We start from the raw sequence: 27,331 nt of genomic DNA, 5'->3' as shown, positions 1-27,331 counted from the left end.
ACTGTATTATGCTATAATATATTGAAAAAGCAGTCAAAGCAGACAGGGAAACATTCAGACACAGTTTCATCCACAGCACAGAAATGATGGCAGTATTGTCTGCAGTGATCAAGAGAAGCAACGAGGGAGATGTCAAAGAAAAAGAAGTCTGTCCCCAACATGCCGTTCCACCAGTTTTCTGTAAGAAAACATACAATAAGACCAAGAGAGTCTGTAGAAATTTGGATGCAGATTTGAGGGGAGAGTAATAGAAACAGAGTTTTTCTGGAACATGAAAGAAGGGTAAGTGGAGCCTGGCGGCAGCACAGGGCTTGCAGAGAGGTGACGAAAACAAGAGCAAATAGACAAGCTAAAGCTGACAGTGACAGAAAATGTAGCCGGAGACAGAAACTAAAAGCAAAATATAGCCAAGCAAAGTAACCCCATAAAATCCACTTCCATGAGCATTTGAGGCTGAAATTTCATTTTCTCTATCTTTTACAAGGTGTAAACTGGTCTTTCAGTTAGAAAACACTTCTTTTAAATAATTTCTCTCTAAAAAGACTGATTTCCTTACAAAAACTGCAGTGGGTTTCACAGTTTCTCCAAGCAGTTTTAGGGGTTTTTGTACTCTTGCTCTCAAACAAGGGCTAAATTCTGTGACCTATTAATCACAAAGCAGATCCTGCTATGAGCATACAGTCCTGTGCAAGGTAATCAGAGATTGTGCTGCTCACTGTATGTAAAAATTAAAATGCAGGTGTTGAGAAATTGATATAAACTAACTACAGTAGCCTGGAGTTAAATATATATATTACTAAAAACTGGCCTAGCTCTTGAGTTCCTAGGAGATCAGAGTTAACTTTCAGCTCATGACTCAATGTCATTTTCTCTTCTCAAGCCAGCAGACAACCCAAAACAACACTCCTGGGAAGACATGATTCTTTAAATGAGATATTTTCTTCAGTGAGTTTTAAGTCCAAAGTTTTCTGAAGATTCTGTGTAAGTATTATTAACTATTTCATCAAAGAAAAAAGTAGGTGAAAAAGATTAGTGACAACCTGTATCAAATAACATTGCATACTGAACAAAGTATACATACAATCTGTTGCAAATTACATCCTGTTTTGGTATCTCAGTTTCACTTTTTTGGCTGGTTTGTGGAAAAGGGCTACTGCTCTCAGGGGTTTTCCTGTACTACTCTCCTCTCCTACCAGGAGAAGAAAAAAAAAGAAAGAAAACACCAAGGTAAGTGTGAGACAACGTAAACCACAAAAAAACCCTCAAAACCAAATAAAAAACCAAAGTGGCCAAACAGATATGGATTTCTGCCCCCTATTCAAATTATAAAGTTAGTTGATAACAATGCTGATTTTTTTTCAACCAAAAGCAACAATATACTTCTGAAATGAAAGTATTCTGAACTTCATGTAACATAGCTAATGTTGGACAAGAGTCAGTATCAGAAGTAAATGCAAGGTTTGATACAAAAGGCTCTCTTAAATAAGAGACACCTTCATGGATGATCTAGAAAAAAAATAATGGAACCATGCTATTAATAGAAAAGAGAAGTCATTGAACTTTGCTGAATACAGAACAAAAATTCAAAGTCATGTCAACTTAGAACCTCATTTAGCATAAATGAATGATTAAATGTTCTTTATGTTTGGAAAGGTTTGGGCCAAACCTTTAAGCTGTTAGAAACAGACTGCAAATATCACAAGGAGACTCAGTTTGGAAACGTGTTTAGCCGACATAACTTGAGAAAAGGAACTCCACATCAACAGGGGGTGAGCTTGGCACAAAGCTCCTCTCACCTGTACTGCCCACCTGTGTTATTTAAGGGCTAGTTTGGAAAGTACAGCTTCTGGGTCCAGAACAGAGCTGCAAATGTTACTGTTTGTGTTCGGTGTTCATTGGGTGATTTCATGCTGATAAGTTCTCTAAATTTTCAATTTGTGTTTTAGGTCCTGTTTTTAAAGAAAATTCATAGAGGCTTGAGATGTTTGTGTTTGGTTATTTTAGGGGTGAAACAGGCAGAGGAAAACAGGGAAGGATAAAGTTTTAGGTTTTGCAAACTGCGAAAAACACCAGCTTCTTCTGTTTAGTTCTTGTTCACAAAAACTGGTTGTATCCATAAGGTTTCTTCAGGCACACTTTTTGGGAAACGCTTATGATGGGCTTGCCATTGAATGAGCTCACTCCCAGAAATCTGTTTCTAATGAGTAATAATAACAATGAAGATGTCATCAAGCACTAAAATCCTTCAGAGAACTGGAGCCTGTTCTCAGCTCACAGTGTATGTAAACACTGGAAATATATGTAGCATTGCAATATCCTATAGTCCTGCCTGCAAAAATACAACAGAATAACTTTTTTATCCATACAGAACCACATGAAATTGTGAGAAGACAACTGTACTTAAAATTCAGTTATCCTTCTTATCCTGCTGTGGTGGAAATACTGGGCTAATGTCTAATCCTTCAGGTTATAGCCGGTGTCCCTTGCCCATTCCAACAGCAGGACATGCTCTCTTCAAAAGCATCTGTGGAGGCTGCAAGTCAAAGCCACTGATAAAAGCCAAGTCTCCTGTCTGTCCTGTGTGTTAAGCTCTAGTCTTGCTCTCTTTTATGTGGTATTCTGTAGAGTTTACCATTGCTGCAAGGGAACAGCTTGTGAATTTTTGTTTTCCTTCAGCTTTAATTTCACAGCGTATATGTGTTCTCAATACAGACCTGGCTACAGGGGCTGTAGAAACAAACTCCCTAAACATCTAACTTTGGAAGCAACGTTTTGCCTAGAAGCACATTATCACCACAATTTGCTCAAGCTATCTATTGTGTAAAGGTTTTTCAGGAGGGAGCAACAGAACAGGTCCAAGGAAAACTCCTAGACTCTCTCTCTTCTGTGTAGTTAGTAGCAGCTGGTTCACAAATTTTTGGAAGGTTGTCCAAGACAGTAGTATGGACTGTAAGTTCATGGGGACCAGTGAGGTGTTAAGATAAGAAAACTTAGTCATGCATTTATCTCTGCAAAAGATGGCAACAACTGTTCTGGTTGGGAATACAATCCTGTTCTAGGAGTGTGTGTTCCTGGCACCATCATGCGTGAGTGTCTCAGCAAGGCTGACAGGCTACAGAAAGGAGAAAAATAACACTGAAGCCTCCTCCAACTTTGAAGATGTCTCCAAGAAGAGCAGTAAAGTATTTGGGATAAGAGACTTTGCTGCATTGAGCTCCTGGCAAGGGAAATCAGGCAGGAGGAATGCAACCATCTGCTCATCACATGGCTGTGACCATCCCAGCCAGTGGTGCTCAGTACCCCAAGTGCCTGGAGGGCTGAGCTCACCCAGCTGCCAGCTGTGGAGATGAGCAGGCAGGGCTGGTGGGCATCGGGCTCCCTTGGCACTGGTTGGAAGGTAGGCTCTTACGTCCTTAGAGAAGTGGTCAGAGCGGGCTCTTTTTTTTTTTTTTTTAATAGTAAAAAAAATCACTAACGGACAGCCAAGAGCCCAGATTTGCGGCCTTGATTGCCCTTTCTTTTTGTTTGCTCAATTTCCATGAGCACAGTTTGGTGTTACAGGGGTACAATTTTTATCAGGTGTGTGGAGGGGTCAAGACTTGGTCTAAGTTTACGTTGCCTATAGGACACCTCAGGCCATAGCCTATCTGCATTTAATCTGCATGAACTCTGAGTCACTCTAGCTGGATCCATCAAAGGTGAGCGGAGCTTCATGGTTTGTGAAAGCATCATACCTAATCTCAGCTGACCCCATTAAGAAGGGCTGAGCTGCAGGTACATCTTCTGTTGTTTTGGACTGATGTTGTTTGTTTTCTGAGGTCTCCCAAACAACAGGGCAATCCTGGGATGCCATTAAGTGTAAGTCACCTTTTGGTGGTTACTCTTGCCAGGAGACTCTTTCTGTGACACCAGTGCTGTCTGTATGCACTTGAACGCAGAAAGGATATGTGTGCTATGCATTAATAAAGTGGGTTTGCGCCTCAGTTTTATGAGTGTCTATTCTGTCTACTCAGTGCTCCTTGGAGAGACCATGAGGTCCAGTGCTCCTTCTTGCCTACTTATTTTCCTTGACCCACAGGAGCAAACCACACTTTGCTGTGCTATGTGACACAGTTTGGTGGCAACTGTTGCAGATTTTAAGATATATGGAGAAGATCACCCCTGGAGGAAGGTGCCTCTGAGGAGATTCTGGAGAGAGTGAAATGGTGGGATGTGGTCTTAAGTGAACATATACATTTAAGAAGTGAACAGGTTTCAGCTTCCAGACTGGTCCTGGCGTGGGTTTTCAGTGGGGAGGGAGGCAGGTTTAGCCTAAGATAGTGTCTGAACACTTTATCAAGAGCTTCTGAATGGAGAAAATGTCCCTTTCAAAAGTGGCTGGGATATCCTTTCCAGGACTCGTGTCAGCTGCTGACACAAAGCTGAGAAGGTTGCATCTGTTCTACAGGTTACCAGTCACCCCACAACCAGGGTAAAAAGGGGTCTGTCAGTGATGCCAGCAAGGTGCAGAGAGACAGAGAACCTAACAACAGGGACAGCCGGGACTTCCAGGAGACTGGCACCTTTGCTGCTTGCTTAGCAGAGTGCCACACAGTACCTCATGCGGCTCATGAGGTCCCTTCCTGGGACCCAGACCAGATTTTGCAGAAATACCTTTCACTGGGGTAAAAGAATCACCTTCCCTCCTAGTCTTGGATCTTTTGCTCCTTTTACTGCTCCCTAGCCACACAGGTCATGGTTTCTTATATGTGGTCACACAGCAAAAGCAATGTCAGTCTCCTGGGTTGGCAAGGCACTCTAGGGAGGACAAAGAGAGGGACATTTCGGCAATATGGGGAGGAATTCCTCTTACATGAAGTGTAGGAAAAGCCAAGGTGCTTGGTAACTGCGGTTGGACCCTTGCATGACTTCAGACCTGACCTGTGGGCAGCACTGTGATTGACAGACAGAGTCAAGTAGCCACCTGATTATAACATTTGATTTCATTTCTGAAAGACAAGTCAGACTTCCCAGTCCTGCAACCCGTTGTATTCGTCTATCAGTCACTAAAACTAACAGAAAATTCTTCAAAGCCAAAGTACATCTGCTTACCTCTTTGGTGAGCCTCCCCAAGACATGAGGAAGGCTGAACTGCAAGACTGAGTCAGATGTATGCCCGTATTTTTTTAAAGTTTCCTCCATCACCGCTGAAACTCCACTGACACTCCTCGTATTCACCTCTAAATTATGGTGCACCCCTTCAGTTCAAGCCTCACAAACAGAGAGTAGGTGATGAATTTACAGACTATATTTGTTAGTTTCTTCACGTAAGAAAAGAGATTTCCAGCATTCTCAAGGAATGCCATTGTGAGTGCACAACGCAGTGGGCCTCAAGGGAAACACAGAAATACTGTCCCTCTGCTAATTTGTCACAAAGAAACTACTATTTCATGCAACCCAGTCAATTACTATGGCAAGATATTTGCTTCATACAAATACTTAAACGATTTCCAGGGATAAGGCATCTCTGATGAAGAAGAAGAGGCAGTAGGGAGGAATAAACTAATTAGCATTAGAGAAAGGATTTTTCTAAGGGATTTTTTCCAGTGTGAGACCAGAATTCAGTAAAGCAACTGTAGGAGCCCATAAAGGACCTCAGTGGAGGTGCATGAAGCAGGAATGCTGATTATGGCAGAGAGACATCTGTCATCTCATCCTGCAGAAACCTCACCACGTACTTGTGCTTCAGAGCAAGGTGAAATAACCATGTAATAGGATAACCTAGAATAACCTGGCCTCCATTGGTGCTTACTCCTACCCCTCACTAAATTAGTGAGTGATTTTTGCTCTAGAGCTTTAAGGTTACAAGACACACTTGTTTTTCTTGCCGAATAATGATGGGTCTTGTAATTATCCTCACACCATCCAATACTTTAATACAGCTTGTTGTGCTCTTAATCTTGGTGGTGCACTGCACTGGCCCAGATACCAGGTAGCCTTCCATGTAGGGATCCATGCCCAGGTGTTTCGTGGTGTGGAAATAAGAATTCCACTTCCCCACACCCACCCAAATATGTTATAGGAAAGGAATCAAGTCTGCAATCGGCTGTTTTCTCCAACCCCATGCACAGCCCTGAAACCTCCCCTAAGCCCCACTCCCTCCTCCAGCTTCTTCCCAGGTTGTCCCTCCACCTGGTGCAGGCCCAGATGTCCCCCATCCTTCCTATGAGGCATTCAAGTATCTCTCAGCCTGACCATGTCCTGGCCACCGTGTGTGACCCCAGCCAGTCCCAGGGCTGCGGATGGCTGCAACAGGGACAGCTATCTCTCCTCGCCAGAAGGTCTCTCAGGACTCCCAGGACCAACAGCATAGCCCATATCTATCCCATATATATCTGGGAAAAAGAAACAAAGCCAATCACAACAAATAACAGAAATCGTTGAAAAGTAAGTTACCACCATCGTACCACCACCAGAACTTCCACCAAACAAAAAGTTTATTTCATCGCTGTACTGCTTTTCAGCTTCCCTGAAAAAAAATTATTTTCTTTTTTTTCTCTTTCTTGGGAGGTTGGTAGGTTTTTAATGAAAAGGATGAATGGAAACAGACAATTCACTTTCTCCATCCCTTACTTTAAGGATTTCGCCTGTGTTCTTGCATTGTGGGCTACTTTATCGCCTCTGCCCTGGCCTTCTGCTGATCTTCACAAGTCAGATTTTTTTTGTGCAAGTTGGCAGGTGTTATCCACCCGGTCTGAAGATAACATGCTGATCACATGGAACTGCTTTAATTCCTTGCTTCCAGCTGCTTGGTCGTGTTAAACAGCAAAAGGTACATTTCCGAATATTCATTGCCCATGTAAGCAAATGCTTTAGCTGTGGTATGGGCCTTGTCAGCTCGAGAAAAGAAAAGAAACTAATCAATGAAACACGCTATTTGAACTGTGATCTGCCATATGTTTGGGGTTTTTTAAAATCATTGAACCTATGATATAAAAAAAACCTGCAAGTAAAAAAGAAAACTAAAAGAATGTTTGTTTCATTAAACGTTTACTAATCTGGGTAGGGCTTTTTAAGGGTTTTCAGCATTCATTTGACAGGAAGTTATCTGGAATACTTTTAAAAGTATTTTAGAAACATATCTATTTAGGAATACTTATGAAATATTTTAAGGTTATGTATACCTTGATTGTCTCCTCACCATAAAAAATTCTTAAGCCCATCAAATTCATGATACTGGTCACACATATTGCTGAGTGGGTACAACCTCCTGATGAAACTTGGGCTGCAGGATCAGGACCTTAATGTAACAGGGAGGATGAGGAGACATTTAAACATGACTTTTTGAAGCAGACAGATGTTATTGATTGGGGAAGGGGTGGGAAATCTCGTAGTTTTTTGGCAGGATCTCAAAGAGTTAATATAGTGTTTCCCAAACAATGCACTCATCTTAGGAGCAATTGTTTTTCACTGGAGCTGGCACTCCAACTGTGTGGGTCCATAAGCTCAGTGATGCTTTTTCTCATCAAGTCGTGAAAACCTTAAAGATGTCTTGCAGGCTACCAGGGCATTCTTATCTAACCAAGAACAAGCACAACCTCATAAAAACTGTTTGCTTCTCCCATTCTGAATCCAGTCAAGCTACCATCAGACATAAGGGCATCGTTTTTTCTTCTTTTTCCTATTCATTTATTTATTGTTAACTTTGGCACCTTTTTTTTTTTGTTTTGCATTATTCCACACTACCCTGCTCTAAAACTAGTTTTAATTTTAGTACATACTGTATATCTTACTGCCACATCCTGAGAACGATCAATAACCTTTTTTAATAATATACCACTTTACTGAATGTTACACATAATTAAAAAAATGAACACATGCTATATTTATATTTGGTAGTAAAAATTCCTTCTCAAATAATACTATCAACACAGTCATATAGACGGCCATTGCTATTAATGGTAAAGAATGAACAAACCCACAAATGTCAAGATTTAGAGAAACTGACCCCTCAGTAGTGTAATCATAACAACATGCATTTTCTTTCTAGCTGATAGGCTCCTACTTGCAATACTTTTCACTGCTTTGGGTACAATCTATACTGGTGCCACATCTTCACTGACTTCAACTGAATATCGTCGATCTGAAGAAAGCAAATAAGGATGAAGAGCCATTAGTACAGAAATGTATGTATTGTTACAGAATTGGCAAAGTGGTAGAGGACTTCTTGTTGTTGTAATGTATCACACTAAAAAAAGAAAAAAGAAAAGAAAAAAAAGCGCATCTTCCTCAATGTAACCAGTAGGACAATTTATTGCCAAGAGTGAAGCTGCCCCTGAATCCTTTTACTTTTTTGATGCAGACAATGTTAGCATTTGTAAAGATATTCTGGGTCATATTAGACCATGCAGTTAATCATCAGACATTCCTAAAGGTTAGTGACTGTCCCATTTTCCCTAAAGCCATACGTAGAAGCACAGTAAGGAAGTTCATGAAAACTGGTCAGTCATTTTCCTCCATTCCTAGCAGGGGCTCAGATCAGTTTGCAACTATCTCCATAGGGCATTCCCTATTGCTCAGCTTCCTATTAATTATTGTAACAAGGTCCCCATGAGCACAAGCCCCCTGGTTCACATCACTGCACACGCAGTCAGCTAGCTCACCTGTGACTTTGCCGGGGAAAGAATTTGTGTCTGGGCTGGGGAACGTGCCCTTTCTCTGCTGCAACAAAGCCTCACTGTTTTGTCTGCTTTGCTACAGGATAGGGACAGTTTATTTTGAAAGGTTTAGTAGACACTATTTTATACAAATTTTGTAGCTATATCAATGTCTTAAAACACTTGACATTGGATACATTGCAATATAGTAAAACATGTAAGGAAAGGAAGAAACGCAAACACAGCACCCTTACCTTTGCAGGTTTGGTTTCCTTTTTATGATTATTATAATGTTAATTGAAAAGAACTTTTTTTTTAGGATACTTTTTCCCTCCATTGTTTATTAGCCATGTGTAATTGCTTAAATAGCAGGGTCACCTTTCCATATCATGCATTTCACATAGTCCCTTTTTGTGTAGAAATATGACTTGAGCCTTCAGCTCCAGCACGCACTAACTCATGCTACAGGTAGTATTTGTTTCCTTACTATAGGTATTCCACTTTCGATAGTGATGCCAAAGTTTACATTTTAGAAACAGCAAGTTGCCTCCTCTGCTCAGTGTAGGAAGGGCCCCATGACAGCTGTGAAGTGAATTAAGAAAACAGGTTGTTGTAACAGGTAGCCTCCATTTTTCCACAGTTCCTTTCTGCTCTTTATGCTAGGTCACAAAGCAAGAAGGAAGCTAAGTTTTGTGCAGTAAGAAATACCCAGTGCAACATGTCCCTGCGGTATCAGCTTGGATCAACACGCACTTCTGCCTTTTCCAGAAGGGCTCAAAGTTCCCAGATATCTTACAAGGTCACCTGGACACATGCGGGCTGTTATACCTGGCAGCAACCACCCCAGTGTTGTGACCTGTAACCTGCAGGCAGAGGTGACCTGTATCACCAGAGCTTCCAGCCTAGGCAGAGGCTCCAGATGATTTCTGAAGTTTACCAGCTCTCTAGGTCTGCTGCCTCTTTTTATTTCTGTGGTGAGCACATCACACTTACCTGTGATCTGGTCAGTTGTTACACTTCTTTCAAGACACAAATAAACCTAGACTTAGCCAAGAGGCTACGTAAGTAAGCTTCTGCCATCCCCTTCTTCTCTGGGAGCAGGACTTAGTTGCAGGCTCTGAATCATGCTTTCTCAGCATGCTACACAAGTGCATGCAATGCAAAGAAAATTTAAGAATGGTGTGTACAGCAACTAACTTATAGCCTTCCTGGAGAAAGGACAACATCTAGAACTGCTTATCTGTGTATTTTGTTTGTTTGTTTGTTTTGTTCAAGATTTGGTTTTGATATTGTTTTTTTCAAATAAACACCAGCTTGCAATAACAGTTGGTGCTTTACAATTAAATAATTTACCGCCTGTATGATATCGCTGATACTCTCTTCACTACTATTGAATGTGTACTGTGTAACACTGAGTGTGGTGGCAGGGCTCAGCACCTAATAAATGATAAGAACAGGTTTGCTTGGTGACTTTCAGACCAGAAGAAAGAGCTCAAGCTGATTTGGGAGTGTATTATAGCTGCTCTGTGGGTGTACAATTTCATCTCCCCTTCTGTTTGTATTTTTTTTACTGGTGGGAGTGATCCATTGTTTCTAAAATCAAGCTGCCCTTTGCAGTTGACTTCCCACTGACATGAGGAGCAGGCAGTGATTTTGCTTCCAGATGGAACCTGAAGAGAACAAACATCTATGAAGAATGGAGGGTGGTGGCAGCCCAGTGAAGTGCCTCAGAGCAAAGTGTTCAACATGCTCACTAATAAGTGTCAGCTTGATTTGAATCACTTGCTAAAGTGCAGCCCAGCTGAAGCCAAAAGAACATACCTTTCCTCAATGAAATGGAATCCCAAGGCATAAATAAAAGATTTCACCTGGGAAGAATGATTTATTATCTCTATCCCAAGAAAGATGCCTGTGATTTACCATACCTCCTTGCTTTAAAGCAGAAGCAAAAACAATCCCTCCTCTCAAAATAACCCTTAACCAGCAACCACCAGGACTATCTCCATTAGCTGCAAGAGAAGTCTGACATGCATTTATACCAGTGATTTAGTTCAAGTCAACAGAATCATACAGACAAGAGAACAGACCAAGTGAGAGACAAACTGGGTCACTGGTTCCAAAAATCATTACAAATTCACTAATATTTTTTTTTAAAAAACCAAAACCATATCACAGTGGGCTTCTGTCCAATCTAAAACTCTGATCCTGTATTCAACTGAAAAGAGCCAGCTGATACATTCCTGACCATACGTATGTTGTAAAGTTGTAGAGATCAAAACCATCCCTGACAGAACCTTGGATCAACAGAAGAAAACATTTCTGCTCCCTCTTGAGCAGCCATTTCGGGTTTTATGGGGAGCCTGATCCATGTTGGGACAATGGGTTCAACGGCTTAGTCAATGCTAAAGAACATTCACAGAGCAGACACAATCAATAAAGCTTATAATTTATTTACTTCATTCCTGAGTCTGAGGGGTTTAATTTAAGGAGCTGACATGGGATGTCAAAGTGAGGAGGGGCTTTCCAGGGTGAATGGCAGGTTTTAAATACTGTTCAGGTCTTCAGCAGATTCTCCATAGCCTTTTGCTCAGGATTACATTGAAAACAAGACACTATTCATAGACACCCTCTGCAAATTACCACACTATATCTGCTGATAGCTGTTGCCATAAATTACATATACAAAATTCAAAACCACTGGACAGTGATAACTAGGTCCCTCTTTGATTCCACTCACTCATGAAGCCTGACCTTCTGTGGATTGTGAGAGATGCAGGCAGGATAAATTATGATTACACACAGTACCTAATTCCATCTTCCCTCTTTCTACTGTTTGAAGTTGAGAAAAGAAAGAATGGTAGGGAATCTGAAGTGGTCACAAGTCAGGAATATCTGAGGGTACTCATCTCTTTTTTCAGCTGAGTACTCTCACCTTTTCACAACTTGAAAATTTCAGAGAAAACCCTAAGTAAATTACTATCAGGGTCAGACAGCAAACTATATAATTCTCTTGAGCAGGCAAGTTTACTCAGTTCCCCTACAACTTAACCTTTATTTCCAGTACGAAGTAAATTATCTGCAGTGCTTACAATGTTGCTGGAAGTGCAGAGTACTTGCTGAGATAGTAGAATATTTACAGGTGAAACTGCCCTTTGCTGGAAAGCCTGTGCTTTAATTTACTCAAGCTTTAAGCCAAAATTAGGAAGTCACTTCTGCCACAGGAACTGCTTAGTGTCTTTTTCTTTTCAGTCTTCAGCACAGCATCAGCTAGATTTAACACAAACTGATCCCTGGTAGGCACAGCTCTGAATGCATGATCAGCCTTGAAAATTCTCATGCAGCAATACGTATGTTGAAGACACTGCATGAAAAGATCATTGACTGGCTTGGCCCTTGTTCTCTCCTTCCAGGGTTTTATGATCTCTAATAAAGGTGAAAATGTGATGTGCGCACAACATCCTAATACATTTTTATTTACAAGACGCAATCTGTTGCCTAAACCTCTAGTCCTGTTTACATCACAAAACATAAATAAACAACATAAATCCAGGGAAATAAAGAAATGTGAGCTTTTGCACATGCTGCATTTGTACCACTGCTGCCCTAACTTAATTTCTTGGCATCCCTTCCAGTGGGAGAAGTTCCACAGGGGCATAACAACGCAGGACTAGAAACATCCCTTAGTCCAGAAATAGAGTGCCAGCTAGTTGTACAGAGCAGTGCCCTCAGCCCTACGGCTACATCATCTCAGATCAGAGCACACTGCTGATACTCAGCCGGAGGGAGCCTGAACACAAGGAACCAGAGTGGGAAGACCAGTGAAAAGTAAATCAATCTATGTCAGCCCTGCTCTCCACACCAGAGCAAGAGATACACCACAGCATAGCAAGCAGGTGGAGCTGAGGCTTCTCTGAGATCTATTCCAAGTATTTTCTGAAACAATCACGGCAGATTTTGCAGTGTCTAGATGGAGCCAAATCCCCTGTGCAGCATTCCTGTTTCCCTATGTGCTGCACAGCAAGGGCTGTTCCTGGTGGTCATGAATGCACTAGAGAAACTGGAGTTTATTGTGAGAGTTCATTAGCCCCCTGAATATGAGCTTTGAATATACTTCAGCAGTTTCTCTGTGTTTCTTATATCCTGCAAGAACTCAACACAAAAATTATCCCTCCTCAACATCAGCCAGGTAGAGTTTTCTTCTTAATGATCTCAGAAAGCACAGTGTCTACCCCAAGTACTTGGCAAGTATTGTACAGGACAGGTACATCAAAACCATAAGCAACTTTCAGACTCAGAACGAAGTGTTAGCATTAGCTGCTGTCCAGGGAAAAAAAAAAAAAAAAAAAAAAGCAAAAAAAGCAGAGACCATCCAGGATATTCCCAAATGGCAGGAAATACAAATGGCAGGAGTAAGGTAGATAAAAGATTCATGCATCAGACCAAAAGGTACTTTTTCTGTTCACAAAATTATACTTAAAAGGTATACTTTGTGTTTCACAACTCAAGTCCACATTGATAAAACTGCCATCTCTCAGCCATCTCTTTATCTAAAAGGTGCATTTTTGTCCTGCCTGAGTGAGATGAAGAATGATTTATTTGTCAATCAGGGACTGCTCTGGAAAAGAAATTTTGCTCTTCTACTTTTTCTTCTATAGAACTAGGAAAAAAATACCACTCTTAAAGCTGATGTGGCAGTGTACAACACGATCACCAGTCATTGCCATCTGTTCTGGTGTTCAGCGTCAGAGGTGCTGGAATTTCCAAAAGAACCAGAAAAATGTAGTGAAATTCCAATTTCTGATACCAATATAGCAGAAAAGAAAAACCTGCCACTCTACATGACCCAGGGCTGAATCTATCTGGAAGTACTGTCGTTTGCTTTAACAACAAATCTTCATTTTTGTGAGTAGTTGTACTTTGCAAGAATGTCTCTGCCTGCTTATGGTGGGGTCTAAGTAGAATGAATGCCGTTCTATGCTTGAATGAGATTTATTTCATCTTTGGTAAGAAGTCACCAGTTTATTTGAGAGGATTTAGACTTCTGTTTACAGAAAAGTGATGAGGAAAAAAAAAAATCTACTCTCCTTTGTGTCTAGATTTGGAGTTTTTAGAACTACTTTATATTGGAGAAAAGTTCTGCAAATCCCACCTCCACGTAATCTGGTGTACCAATATAATGCAGGTCTGCTTTCTTTTACTCATTGTGTTGCCTGTCTGTTGCATTATTGCTGGATTGCTTCCAAAAATCATCATCATAATAACAAAAGAACTTGTTCAGATGTTTGCCCAAATATCTAAACATTTTTTTTGAGGAACAAATCCATATTGAGCAGATACATCATTTGCAGCAATAATGTCTGGAAGAAAAGAAAAATGAAAAGTGTCAGTCAAAGTAAACAGACTCTATATTGCAGCCCCCAGGAGGCCACACTACGTTGTATAATATATTCAGTTGCTCACACCTAGCCCTATTTTCAAAGTCATAAACCGGAGTGGATTTGTCAGAGTTTCAACAATATAATTGTTTAGCTGTAAATTTTCCTGCTGGCAAGTTCCAGGGTTTTCAGGTAATCCCAGGCAGGGATTCAAGAGTGCAGTCACATACACAATAGATGGTTCACAGATAGTATGTGGAGCAAGCAAACCGTGCTGCCACAGAAGTTTTCAGGGGATCATGAGCTCCCTCAAGCACACAATGTAATTTGAATATATGATACACAGATACTTCCACCACGGTGCACAAAGAGAGTGACATTGTTGTGGATTGTGTATGACTAACAGTGGAAGTGCAGAGTAGGTTTAGAAGTGTGTAAATCACTCAAATTTTTTTGCATCTTGAGCACTAAGATGCATTCCCACTTGAAGCCATGTGGAGAGGGCTTGGCTCAGGCCCTATTTCAAAATAGTCAAGGGAAGCACCTGTGTCTCTGTTAGAGTGAGGCATGGCCCATAGCTTCTTACTTTGGCTATTTTTCTCCTGACTGCACAGCTTATGTCCTGGCAGCAAGATCTCCTGAGGTTTTTTGATTCATTTGAATGCTTATTTGAAAAAGCTACAAAGATAGGAGTCGTACCGAAACCACTTATTCACAGGTAAACATGATGAGAGCTGGTGTACATAGTCTAATGAAGAGGAAGGGATACAGAAGAGCATTTCCGTTTCTCACTGGATTAGGAAGTCAAAGACTATTTCACTGATTGAGCTGGGGTTTTCTCTCTCAAAGCATCATACACAGAGGCATTTATTTATCCTTAAGTAGAAGCAAAACAATGCTGGAAGACTCCAGAGCATGATGGCATGTCCCATCTCTCACGTAGCCTTCGCTCTCCCTTGTTTGAAGGACAGCACAAATCCTGAAAACATAGATAATCCTCCTCTGAAATTCACTGCAAACAACCTTCACTCATTAATTCTTAAAAATCCCAAAATCTATTGCAATAACTATGATCTTCTGAGTCCCTAAAATCACCTTATAGTGTGAGAACAATGGAGTGACACTATGACTTTTCCTCCATCCCTTTCTTCGAACTACTACTGATCCATGAGAAAGGCCCTCCTAACCCACTCACTCACAAATGCTGCCATGGGATTTACCGATGCAGCTTCAAGGTCCACTTGCTTTTGGCCCTGCTGTGCTGTGGCACATCACCTGCTCCTTAAACTGCATGATCCCCCTCTTCCTAGCCATCCCAGCTCACTAGAGTTCAAAGAGATGTAGCTGGCAGGAGGTCATCCAGAACATCCTGGTGAGCTCCTGTTTCTGAAATCACTAATGTTCTGTGCCCACCTCAGTGCCACTTAAAAAAAAAAAAAAAAATTCCCAGTGTTTTGAATAGGAAAACTGTTCCCCCCACCCTCAAAAATTTGTTCACAAGGCATTATGCAAATCTGAGGAAAAACTGTGAGGACACTGGGTCACCCAAAGGGCCAGCACAGATCCAGACTGGAACAAAACAGCTGAGTCTGAATCAAAGTTGCAGGCACTTTCCTCAGATGACCCAGTGTTTCCACAGCACCCTGCAGTACAAGCTTTGCCACTGACTGCAGTGATGGATGGAGAGAAAGCAGGACTGGCCACAGACACCCCAGGGCCTATGATGATGTTTACCCTGCTCTTTGCAAACTCTGCCTTGTTTACACGTGGCAGGGCAGTTTGCAAACACCTGACAGTACGCTGCATTTCAGGCTTTGTGATTTGGTGGAAGGGATGTACACAATACTAAATGCACTCAGTTCTCTTTCCTGAGAACTTACATACTTCTCAAAAAATAATTGGAAGTAGAGCTCAATGTTAGAGCATAATACCGAGTGCCGGAGAGAGAAACAGCTATAAGTATTTGCTCTGTCTTTTGCCTTCCCTGTTGAAAACACACAGAAAGAATTGCCTTATCTCCATCTTCCTTGAATAACCCTGAAGATCAAGAGTCTGATAGTCAAAGGTATTATAAATTCCTCTGTAACTCTGTTTTCTGGCTGGTATCTGTAACTTTGTGCTTGCCTCAAGCTTTATCCAATAATTAATCAGATTGCCTTGGCCACACATACTTGGACTGTAAAATGCCTCTGAAAGAGACACTCACAACCAGCCCTGACTCCACATATGCAAGGCTCTGATTTATTCATCAATTTGGCCCGACTAGAAGCAAAGCTATTGTTTTTCACCTGGGGTGTGATCCAGCACTCATTGATGTCAAAGGCAGTGCTCCCATTGACTTCCACAGGATGCAGGATCAAGGCTTTCGCCCACCAGCAACTGACAGTAAGTCGTGCTGGTAGGGAGGGCAAGAATCCCAAAGGCAATTTAGAGTGCAACAAATTTACCATTGTGTGCTAGGTTACAGAAGATGTTCCTTATAATCAAAACATTCAGCTTCAGTATTTAGGTACTGTGCTGAACAGCCATGCCACAGTAGCGGAGCTCGCAAACCTCCATTTCAGCTTCAGTTAAATTTACTGTAAAACCCTGAGGTCATTTCCATGTTTTCTCCCTTCCTTCCTTCCTTCCTTCCTTCCTTCCTTCCTTCCTTCCTTCCTTCCTTCCTTCCTTCCTTCCTTCCTTCCTTCCTTCCTTCCTTCCTTCCTTCCTTCCTTCCTTCCTTCCTTCCTTCCTTCCTTCCCTCCCTCCCTCCTTCCTTCCTTCCTTCCTTCCTTCCTTCCTTCCTTCCTTCCTTCCTTCCTTCCTTCCTTCCTTCCTTCTTTCCTTCCTTCCTTCCTTCCTTCCTTCTTTCCTTCCTTCCTTCCTTCCTTCCTTCCTTCCTTCCTTCCTTCCTTCCTTCCTTCCTTCCTTCCTTCCTTCCTTCCTTCCTTCTTTCCTTCCTTCCTTCCTTCTCTGCCATCTGTCTCCCCAACCCCACTTTCTCCCTCCCATTCTCTTCCATCTTCCTTTCCTCACTTCTTTTGTAAATAACTTGTTCTTCTCAGTTTTGCTTCAAAATGATAGATAGCAATTCAGAAGACACGTCTGCATCTTCAGGTATCATCCAGACTAGTTTGATTATGGTTTCTATAACAGCTGGACAAAAAAATATGTTCATATAGCACGATAGAACATACAGATTCTGGACGATCACATGCACAGCAGCTGGACCCTTCCCTCCGACACCCTTGCTGCAGCTCGCTGATCTCCAAAGTCTTGGGGGTGACAGTTGTGTAGGGCAATACTCTGCCAGGCAGATGAGCACTTTTTTTGGTACTATACTCCGGCTCACCTTTAAGAGATAAAATTTTTCAGTTAATATTGGAGTTTTTTAGGATTTACAATCACTCATTTGAGAGCAAAATTAGTCCTCATGTATGAAGATGGCATTTGCTTATCCCAGTTACTTCAAAACTGGCTTTTCATCTTTGATTGTTGGACAAATACCTTTTCTTTACTGAAAATGTGATATTGTTCCTCTCATGTGTTCCTTAGGGCTAACTATTCCTTTGGTGTGTATCTGCTTTTCTCTCTCTTCACTTGGTCCTAAATGCAATAAAATGTCCCATCTCCCATCATTTGAAGGTTAGAGGTGACTGGTTTATCTAGAGTTCACTTCAGTTATATTGACGCACGCTGCAACTGGCATACTTGGACCTCTGGGCTCTGGCTCTGAAAGCCATTTCCACATTGTAAGAGGAGGGGATGTAGGCTGTGACCGATCAGTAGTCCGTCTGTAAGCTAAAATAATGGAGAATGTGATAAACTGTCACTAGAAGACGGTCTCAGTTCCCTGACTCTTAATGGTAGAATAACACAATAGGGTCAGACTAAAAAGGTTTCCTTATGAAAATTTTATCAGCGACTTTGGTAAATTGCTGTGGGAAAGGTGCTTTGCTCTCAGGCAGACCTGGAACCTGTTTTTACAAGGTACAGCTCGCATGCATTGCCTCACCCCCGCAAGATATTAAGGGCACTCAAATTGAATTAACACCAAATCAGGCCGGTGCACTTAACAATACAAATGCACTTAAGGGATGCCTCAGAATGATTTGTGACTAAAGAAAGCAAAGAAGAAATCGGCCTTGAAGACCACAGGGGTGGTGTTGTGTGTCATATACAGGAAAAGCCATAAGCAGAACTTAGAATACCGGAAAACCATGAACTTCAAGGGCTCTCAGATACCTTAGACCCAGCTGTAAAGTAGATGGTCTCTTTTGTGGTATGTAGAAACATTTGATAAATAAATTACAGACAATTTTCTTAGTGGCACGGTCTCCATTACCTCTGACAGCAGTGTAACTGCTTTGCTAAAATGATAAGAGGTGAATAATGGTATATCAGGTAGCAGTAAAGGAAATTCTCCAAGTTGCCTGTTCTCTCCGTTAGAGCAATGACACAATGCAGAAGTGAATGAGATGTGACGTGGGAGCTGACAGTGAGCTTCATGTGGACAGCTGCTAAGGCCAAAGCAGCTGAACCACAGGCCTAGTAAGGGAGTGGAAGGAGTAGGTATTTATTTTTCTGTTAAATTGTCAAAGTTGTCCTTTTCAGGAAGCCACCTCTGTTTGCCACCATTTTTCATCAAGTTACTCAATTTTTTCAATCTTTGAGCCGGCAGGCCGTATTCTCTTATAAATTAGAGACCAGCCCTGCAAAATTTAGACCACTACCAGGCATAAATCGTGTAAACAGCACTAAGAGCATTCTGCACCTCAGGACTGCTCAGTGGATCGAGTGTTGTAGAGAGATAGGTCCACCACAGTGAAACTGGTCTATGTCAAAAGTATAATAATAATTCCCTTCTTGTCAAAGACTAGTATTGGATTAAAAATACCATCCATTCAAGCTATCTGTTACATGGATAGCCATTTCAGCAAGCCTGATGTTGGAGGCACTGTTAATTAAAGTAACATTAGTCGTCTTTCTTGACACCACAAAACAGTGGAGTTGAGGTCTTAAGAGACCGGAACTTATAGAATCATAGAATCATTTCGGTTGGAAGAGACCCTCAGGGTCATCGAGTCCATCTTAGAGCAGAAAGGAAAGTGAAAGACTTCAGACATGTTTCTAAGTTCAGGATCTCTGTGTCAAACTGAAACAGTGGTGGTCGTGGTAGGATTTCTGCCGATTGATGCTACAGTTGCTGCTTTTGCTGCTGTTACAAACAGCCAACTCAACCAGATCTTCTGATTTGGTATACAGGCATTTGTTTGGCTTGGAAGGAGGCTTTATACCAACCATTGAAACAAGACACTTGTAAAGTCGTTATGATATTGTGGAAAAGCAGGATGAAGCTTGGTTTCCTGTTTGTGGATAACATGTCAGGGAGCTGTGAAACAGTGAGGGATTTCTGTGAGCTGCACCATGACTGTTCAGCAACATGCATATACACTGCAGCATTTATTGTCAAAGACAACATGATGTAGGTCCATTCATTTGAGCCTGCAGTGGCAGGATGGCTCAAAGGCTGTGGAGTGCACACCCATTTTCCAGCTGAGAGCCAAGAGGTAGGAAAGAAATATGGCATGTAGCTACAAACTCTGGTGAAGGCCATAGCAGCCTGTTGGCAGAGGATGACATAAAACCGCTGCTATGAGCAGTAGGAAGTGGGGGGTGGCTCATCAATGAAGAGACATCTCCCCACATACACCAGCACAGCTGGTCCACGATGCACTTCATCCGCATGGGAAAGGGCCAGCCCAGCACCGCAGGGAGTCAGCCAGGGAGCAGATGTAGACCATTCCTTGTCTCCTTCCTACATGGCCTGAAAACCAAGTCCCAGAGAGGAGCCAGCTGGAGACATTCAGTGCAGGATAGACCTTTTCTTCGTGTCAAGCCAGCACACCAGCTGACATCCTCACAGAGCCAAACTCCTGCCGTGGGAAGGCAACACTTTCCAATGGCAAGAAAGAGATTTATCCTTGTCCAAATATTCATCCAGAACTCAGCCTGTCCAGCTGAAGACTTCTTCTGTGATTCCACTTTTTTTAATGTGGAAGGAGAGAGGGTTAAAGAATTTTTCTCTTTGTAGTGTTGCCACCCAAGTAGCACAAAATGGAAAGCAAACTACCTCTGTGCAGACTGAACCAACGTCACTCAAAACACTCTCAACAGAGAAGAGCTTCAGGTTGGAAAACATGTTTGCAGGCAAACCTTGTGCCCACAATGACAGAGCTGGGGAGTGCAAAGAGGTGTGCTGGACCGCAGTTCAGCCTCCACACTATGCCTCTTGTCCTTCCACCCTTCAGCCTGGTAGGTATTCAACACAAATAACCGTGCTGTGGCTGCTGAACTGGATGACCCACTAGATGTCCTTCTTAACAAATGTTTTTATGAAATTAACAAAAGGGCTGTGCAGCAGCTTCCCATTAACTTGGGCCCAGCTTCAGCTTGTAGTCATGATATGCTTATTAACACCTCCTCATGGAATACTAATCAAACATATCGGCTAAATTTTTGCTTAAATTCAAGAACTTTTCCTTTTAGCGTCTACAGCAAAAGGATCAAAACCAAGACTTTTATTCAAGTTTTTGTTCCTGGAGAGAATTCTTGAATTACCTTATAAAACCAGGTTCTTGAAGAGTTTCTGGGGACAATCTAAGTTTTACAAATTGACAGATTGAAATGTGTTTGTACACATAATAAATATTTCCATGGGTCAAAATTAATCAGGCCTTGATATAGAAACATGAAGGCACAGAAATAATAATTAAAACTCAATCTTTTCGTACCTAAGTCATATTCTAATGATTGCATTTACTTTGGTTTCTTTATTCTCATTGGAAGCACAATTTTATATCAAGTTTCTCTGTAAAAACAGTGAATGGAAAGTTTCTAAATGATTAAAAGTGTAAATTATTAATAGATGTTGTAATAAATAATCAATTTTTTTTAAATCCAGTCAGTCAATAGGTTGCTAACCATTATTAAAAAACATGCATTACACCTCCTCTTGACATGCTTATAACCTTCCATATCACTTGTTACTATGAGGTTATACATCTTTTTCGCCTCTAGTTAGCATTTATTAACCCCTTATATACGATCTACAAATGAAACCATATTGTGGAATGCAAAAGGAATACCTTGTGATCTGAAGTCCATCACAGAGTATCAGTCCCAATGCAATTTACTTTTCTTATGAAGAGAGCAAATTATTTGGAGACAGTTGAACTAGATTTTCTATTGTGCAAGAAATAAACAACCATCCAGGAATCTCACATGTGTAGCAGAATCACAGAATGGTTGACACTGGAAGGGGTCTCTAGAGGTGATCTGGTCCAACACTCTGCCACCTAGGTCAGGTTATGCAGGACCATGTCCAGATGGCTTTTGAATATCTTCAAGGATGGAGAATCTACAGCCTCCCTGGCAACCTCTGCCACCCCCAGGTCACCCTCACAGTGAAAAATTGCTGTTCAGACAGAGCCTCCTGTGTTTTAGTCTGTGTCATAGAATCATAGAATGTCCTGAGTTGGAAGGGACCCACAAGGATCATTGGGTCCAACTCCTGTCCCTGCATGTGACAACCCCACAGGTCACACCATGTGTCTGAGGGTGTTGTCCAGTCTCTTCTTGAGCACTGTCAGGCTTGGGGCTGTGACACCTCCCTGGGGAGCCTGTTCCAGTGTCCACCAGCCTCTGGGTGAAGAACCTTTTCCTAATGGCCAGCCTAAACTTCCCCTGGCACATCTTCCTGCCATTCCCTCCGGTTCTGTCATTGGTCACTAAAGAGAAGAGTTCGTTGCCTGCCCCTCCTCCTCCCCTTGTGAGGAAGCCGTAGACCTCGATGAGGTCTCCTCTTAGTCTTTTCTTCTCCAGACTGGACAAACCAAGTGACTTTAGCTGCTCCTCATACAGCTTCCTCTCTAAACCTTTCACCAACCTTGTAGCCTTCTTCTGGACACTCTCCAGTAGCTTAATATCTTTTTTACCCTGTGGTGCCCAGAACTGCACACAGTGCTCCAGGTGAGGCCGTACCAGTACAGACCAAATTACCTCCCTCGCCCGGCTGGCAATGCTGTGCTGGATGCACCCCAGGGCATGGTTGGCCCTCTTGCTGGGCTGTCTCCAGGATGTCCATGTTCCTCTTGTACTGGGGAGCCCAGAACTGGACAAAGGACTCCAGGTGTGGCTTCATCAGTGCTGAGTAGAGGGGAAAGATCACTTTCCTCGACCTGCTGGCAGCAGTCCTTCTAGTGCAGCCCAGGGTACCATTAGCCTTCTTTGCAGTAAAGGCTTTTGCTTTATTTTCAGCTTGTTGTCCCTCAGGATCCCTGAGTCCTTTTCTGTAAAGCTGAACAATGCAGAGATTTATCAAATACCTGATCCAAATTCTATTTAATGCAACTTCTTCTTCAGTACATTTTAGATCAACTTGAATTAACAGTAGAAGAGCATCCACTGAATTCAGAAAGTTTAAAATTTGATCAAGATCTGTCCCTTAAATGAAAGTTGCTTAACTTTATGTCTAAACACATTTTCATTATTAAGCATTCAGCAGACCATTAGAATATGACATCAGATCCCAGCAACTTTCTCCTCCAGAATCAACTTTAATGAACACAGCTAAGGAAGAAGATGTATGCCTTGCTCACCCTAAGAGGTAGCAAAAGTTAATAATACTAAAAGTTAATAGTTGCCAAACATCGAGACAAAGTGTTGTTTGGTTTGGAGTCAGTCTGCTCATGTATCCCCTGACACTTCAAATGAGTTCGTTGTATTTTATGAGCATTAAAGCTTCCCCTTCCATCAGTCAACTCATTCTCTTGGTTTAGCTATAATACATGCTGTGAAGCCATATCGCTTTAAATCACTGGCTTGTCTGAAGGTCCCCAGATGCTTCCTCCTTGGTTTTCTCTCTCAGTCCCACTCACTCTTCCCCACATATCTCTAATGTCTTTGCTCACATATTCATACTCAGCAGAATACAGAAAAAAAATCCTCTACTAAGATATATACACATGTACATATATGGGTATGACCTATGCACTTCAGTGATTTTAACTGCTTGACTTAGGACTTCCATTGGACCATCAGGAGATGTTTGCTGCTTCTTTTTTTTTGGTATTGTCTGCAAGTGCTCACTCTAGCAAAGAAATAAGGAATACAGAATCTCTTCCACCCCTAACCACAAAGCTGGGCAAGAGTTTCCCATTGCATTTATCACATTATGTGTGGAGTTAAGTTTCCCATTACATCCATAATGTGATCAGCAGCTGACTAAACTTGTACAGACTGCCACACTCTCATAAAGCCCACTAATATTAAAGTATAAACATCAGTGTCACTGGAAACTCTTGTGATTGCAATGGTCTACATCAGGAGGTTCAACCATGGTGTTAGGCAGATCAATCAAAATCCTATTGTGACAAGAGAAAAGACACATCCATCTTTCAGTCACACACAAAGTTTCTGGTAACATGTCCTAATAGGGAGTGGAGTGGTGGGTTACGTTTAGTTACTGAGTTCTCTTTTCAAAAGGAGAGGGATGCCTAAATGTGGCACATTTATACAAAACTGTGGGAAAGATTTGACTTCCACTGCATTTCAGACAAGAATCATTATGAATATTTTTTTTGTTTTCAGACTGGGGATGAAAAATGAATGAAATAGGCATGGTAAAAACAGACTTTTGTTGACTAAGCCATTGCTAAAGCCACAATTTTTGTCATGGTTCCTGAGAGAGTCAAGGAGTTCATGTTTTTTGGAAAATGATCCGTGAGTGATAACGCTTTGGGACTTCTTGCATGTGGGTGGGTGGACACAGTGCTAAGCAGCTGAATCCATTTCAGAGAAACCCTTTGCTGCTGTCAAGTTAGGTCCCAGGTTGCAATGGAATATGACAAAGAGCAGAAACCAGGCAACGCCAATGACAAAGCGTCCTGGAACAGTGAGCTCTCCCTGAGACTGCCTGGAGCAATGAACTTTCTCCCTCTCATAAAGAAAACAAATGGTCTTTTCTTCTTTTTTGTTTTTTTTCTTGTTCCCATATTTAGAACCATAGCTTGGTTCAAAGGTTAGTTCTGGCACGGTGACCAACTGGGTCTCCATATGGTATTTATTTATTTATTCTTTGTCTAAAATGCTTTTGGCACAACATATTTGACATATTTGCATGAGTTAGATGGTGTTTATAGAAAACCTGAATACTGGAGTTCATAGAAAAGGTCATTGGCTCATTCTTTCTCATATTTTAATTGAATTTTCCTTGCTGTTTTTTCTGCTGCTGCTCGTTTTATTTCTTCATAGATATTGATTTCTTTTCCAGATTTGTTTTTGCTTGTTTGCTTGCTTTTTGTTAGTTCTTGTCATTGTTGGTTTTGTTGCTTTTTTCAGCTTGACCACTTGTGAGTTCTCTGTAAGAGCCTCAGGTAATCTTATTACAATGGGAGAGTGTGGTCTTGTCTACAGACTTGTCACTTGGAACCCGTTAGTGCCCATTCCTCCTCAGCATAGAAGGCTTCACTTCAGTCTCTCTGAAAGAGGAAATTTGATTCTACTTGATTTTTCTTATGAAACACAGCATCTTCAGAGGCTGCACATTGCATTAACTGCCTTCAACGCCCTATTTCCTACCTTTAGCAAACAATTGTGCCAAAACTGCTCTCTTTTTACCTACTTGCAGTATTTGTGGAAAACCTCACTTTACACATCCTCCAGTTCAACAGAGGGCTGTGGCAAAGCTCCAAAACATAAAAAGCATTAGCTTCCAACTTCCTCCCCAAATGACTCAGACTATGTTCAATTGTGTGAGAAGTCCCTACTCATACCAACTTCTAAATAACACCAAATGGCACTAAGGTTTGATTGCTCTGTGGTTGTTTCTTCTGGGTCTTCAGCACAGTTATGTGAAGAAATAAATTTTACTGGTCTTTTCTTAGACAATCTTCAAATGTTAAGATTCGGATAAGGAAGTTATGTTTCATGTATGCTACTTTGACTCTTTATGTGTATAAATATATAGGATATGTGATTCAGATTTACCCCAAGGCCTCAATCACATCAAGACAAGTTCCAAGATCAAGGCAAACCTCAATATGCTGAACAACAGAATTGGCTACAACGCTTTTAGAATTTGACTTTTTGCATCTTTATTTTGAGATGGATTCCTTTGCAGTAGGAAAAGGCTTCTTGAAATCAGTATGGCCACCTTGACTGGCTGAAAGGAAAACCCTGTGGTACTTCTTCATAACCTGAGTGCTTTACACTGATGACATTATCATTCACGGGCTTGTTGTATCTGACCCTAACTGACAGCAATATCTTTCAATTTCTATATTACATAATATGGAGATAATCCACATCAGGAAAGAAGACCCTGCTTTACCTTTGTAGCATGTATTTCAGCTCACTGGTTGTGAAGTATCACCAGTGATTTCGGAGGCCACACAGGGACCAGGAGAGGTGGATCTTTTCCTCGCTACTCACGAGGAAATATTCTGTTACTGAAGGGGAGACTTTCACAGGCTTTTGGCAATAGGTTCATTACATCTGTCCTAGAGCAATATAGTACTTACCTACGTACCAAGCTTTATGCGTGTGCCCAAATTGCAGTGCTACCTGGAATCGAATTACATTTCTTAATGAGGATATCATGCAACATTTGATCTGAGTCAATTTAAAAGACAAAGCTTGTCTAGTTAATAAGTAGAGCTAATATCCAAGATGCAAACTATTATGCTGTACCTGGTAGAGGCTTCTAAAACCCAAACTGCAACCATTTCCCAGCCTGGCTAAATTTTGGCTTATTTTCTGCTAATATAAATAATGCTGTTCAGCACAGAGACTTCCAGAATGTAACAGTGGACAAGATGATTGACAAAATCAATACTGAACATGTTTTTCAAGAAGTCATAAGTTGTATTGTTAGGGCACTACAGGTACCTACCACCACAGGGCATACGGCTTGCAGAGAATTTCCCAAAAATCTTATTAAATATCAGTACATATTCACTCTTTATATTTCATTCTGGATTTCAATTTTCCGTGTTTTTTCACTAGTCAGTTTTGTCCTGCCATTAGAAAGGAACCATAAATATAAGAGCAGCAAATTAAAAAGCAAGAATGCAGTGTATACTGTTTGGAAAAATCCCTCACTGTGACAGGTGACATCAAGTTTCCCCTTTGTATACATTGTGTCTTAAATAAGACATAGTTTGCAATTTCACATTACAAGTTACTGCTGTGCTGCAATCGAACTACAAACTGAAGCAGTTTGCCTATTCCAGTGAAATTAGTCCTGTACCTGGGTTATTTAATGAAAACATTCAGAAAATGTAATTAAACCAGAACTCCACCCTGTGAACATCAAGTTTGCTCTTTACAGTAATGTCTAAGGTCTACAAGACAGGCATGTGAACACTCTTAATTACTTGCATAGTCCTACTGACTTCAGCAGGAAGAGTTGCAGGCACAGGTCTCCGCAGGACTGCCACTCACACAGCTGCTTCTGGAGCAGGCTGATTATTAATTTTGCAGACATCTGAGGATACTTGGCATGGTACATCAGATAGCATCACATTGTGATACCTGAGCTAGAAACATAACCAGTCTCTCTTTCTTAACTTAAAGCACATTTTAAAAACTTATACACTTTATTCTAACTGGTGTTTTAGCATCATTCCTGAGAGACAGGCTGAATGGAAGAGATGAAGATGCATTTTATCTGGGCAATCAAGTTCCTTTCAATGTATTCAGGAGACAAGCAACTTTCAAACTTCAGGTTGACTGTGGCACACAGAAAGCCTCAAGCAGAGCAAGATTTAAATAGGTATTAGATAGCATCAGAGATCTGATGGTTTTAAGAGCCTGTGTCTAAAAGGAAAATAATAATATAAGTCAATACAACATAGTAGTAAATGAAACTTTTTTGCAATCCATACTAGTCCATCGCTTCCATTGGAAAAATAAACAAGATTTAGCATATCAAAACAGTTGTTGTTAAATTTACCAGTGTAACTTATCAGTGGAAAGATCCTTTACCATTATGATCTTCTTGTGTTAGAAAATTGAAACAATACAATATTGTTATTTACAAAAACATGAAGACTATATGAAATTCTGTTTCCCTGTGATAACGGTACAGATAATAATTTTTCAGTAGTCAAAATCACTAATGCATCCTCATTCTTTTATATTTACAAGTAATCAATGAGTAGTAGAATAACAACCAGAAGTTAAGGTTAATGAAATCAAATGAAGAATTATGAAAAGTCAGACCTGTTATTGATAGGCCTAAATATTGACTTTAGCCCCTATGACTAGATCAATAGG

The sequence above is a fragment of the Caloenas nicobarica genome, chromosome Z (genome assembly GCF_036013445.1).
Source record: "Caloenas nicobarica isolate bCalNic1 chromosome Z, bCalNic1.hap1, whole genome shotgun sequence".
NCBI classification, from domain to species: Eukaryota; Metazoa; Chordata; class Aves; order Columbiformes; family Columbidae; genus Caloenas; species Caloenas nicobarica.
Note: the sequence above shows the minus strand (reverse complement) of the source record.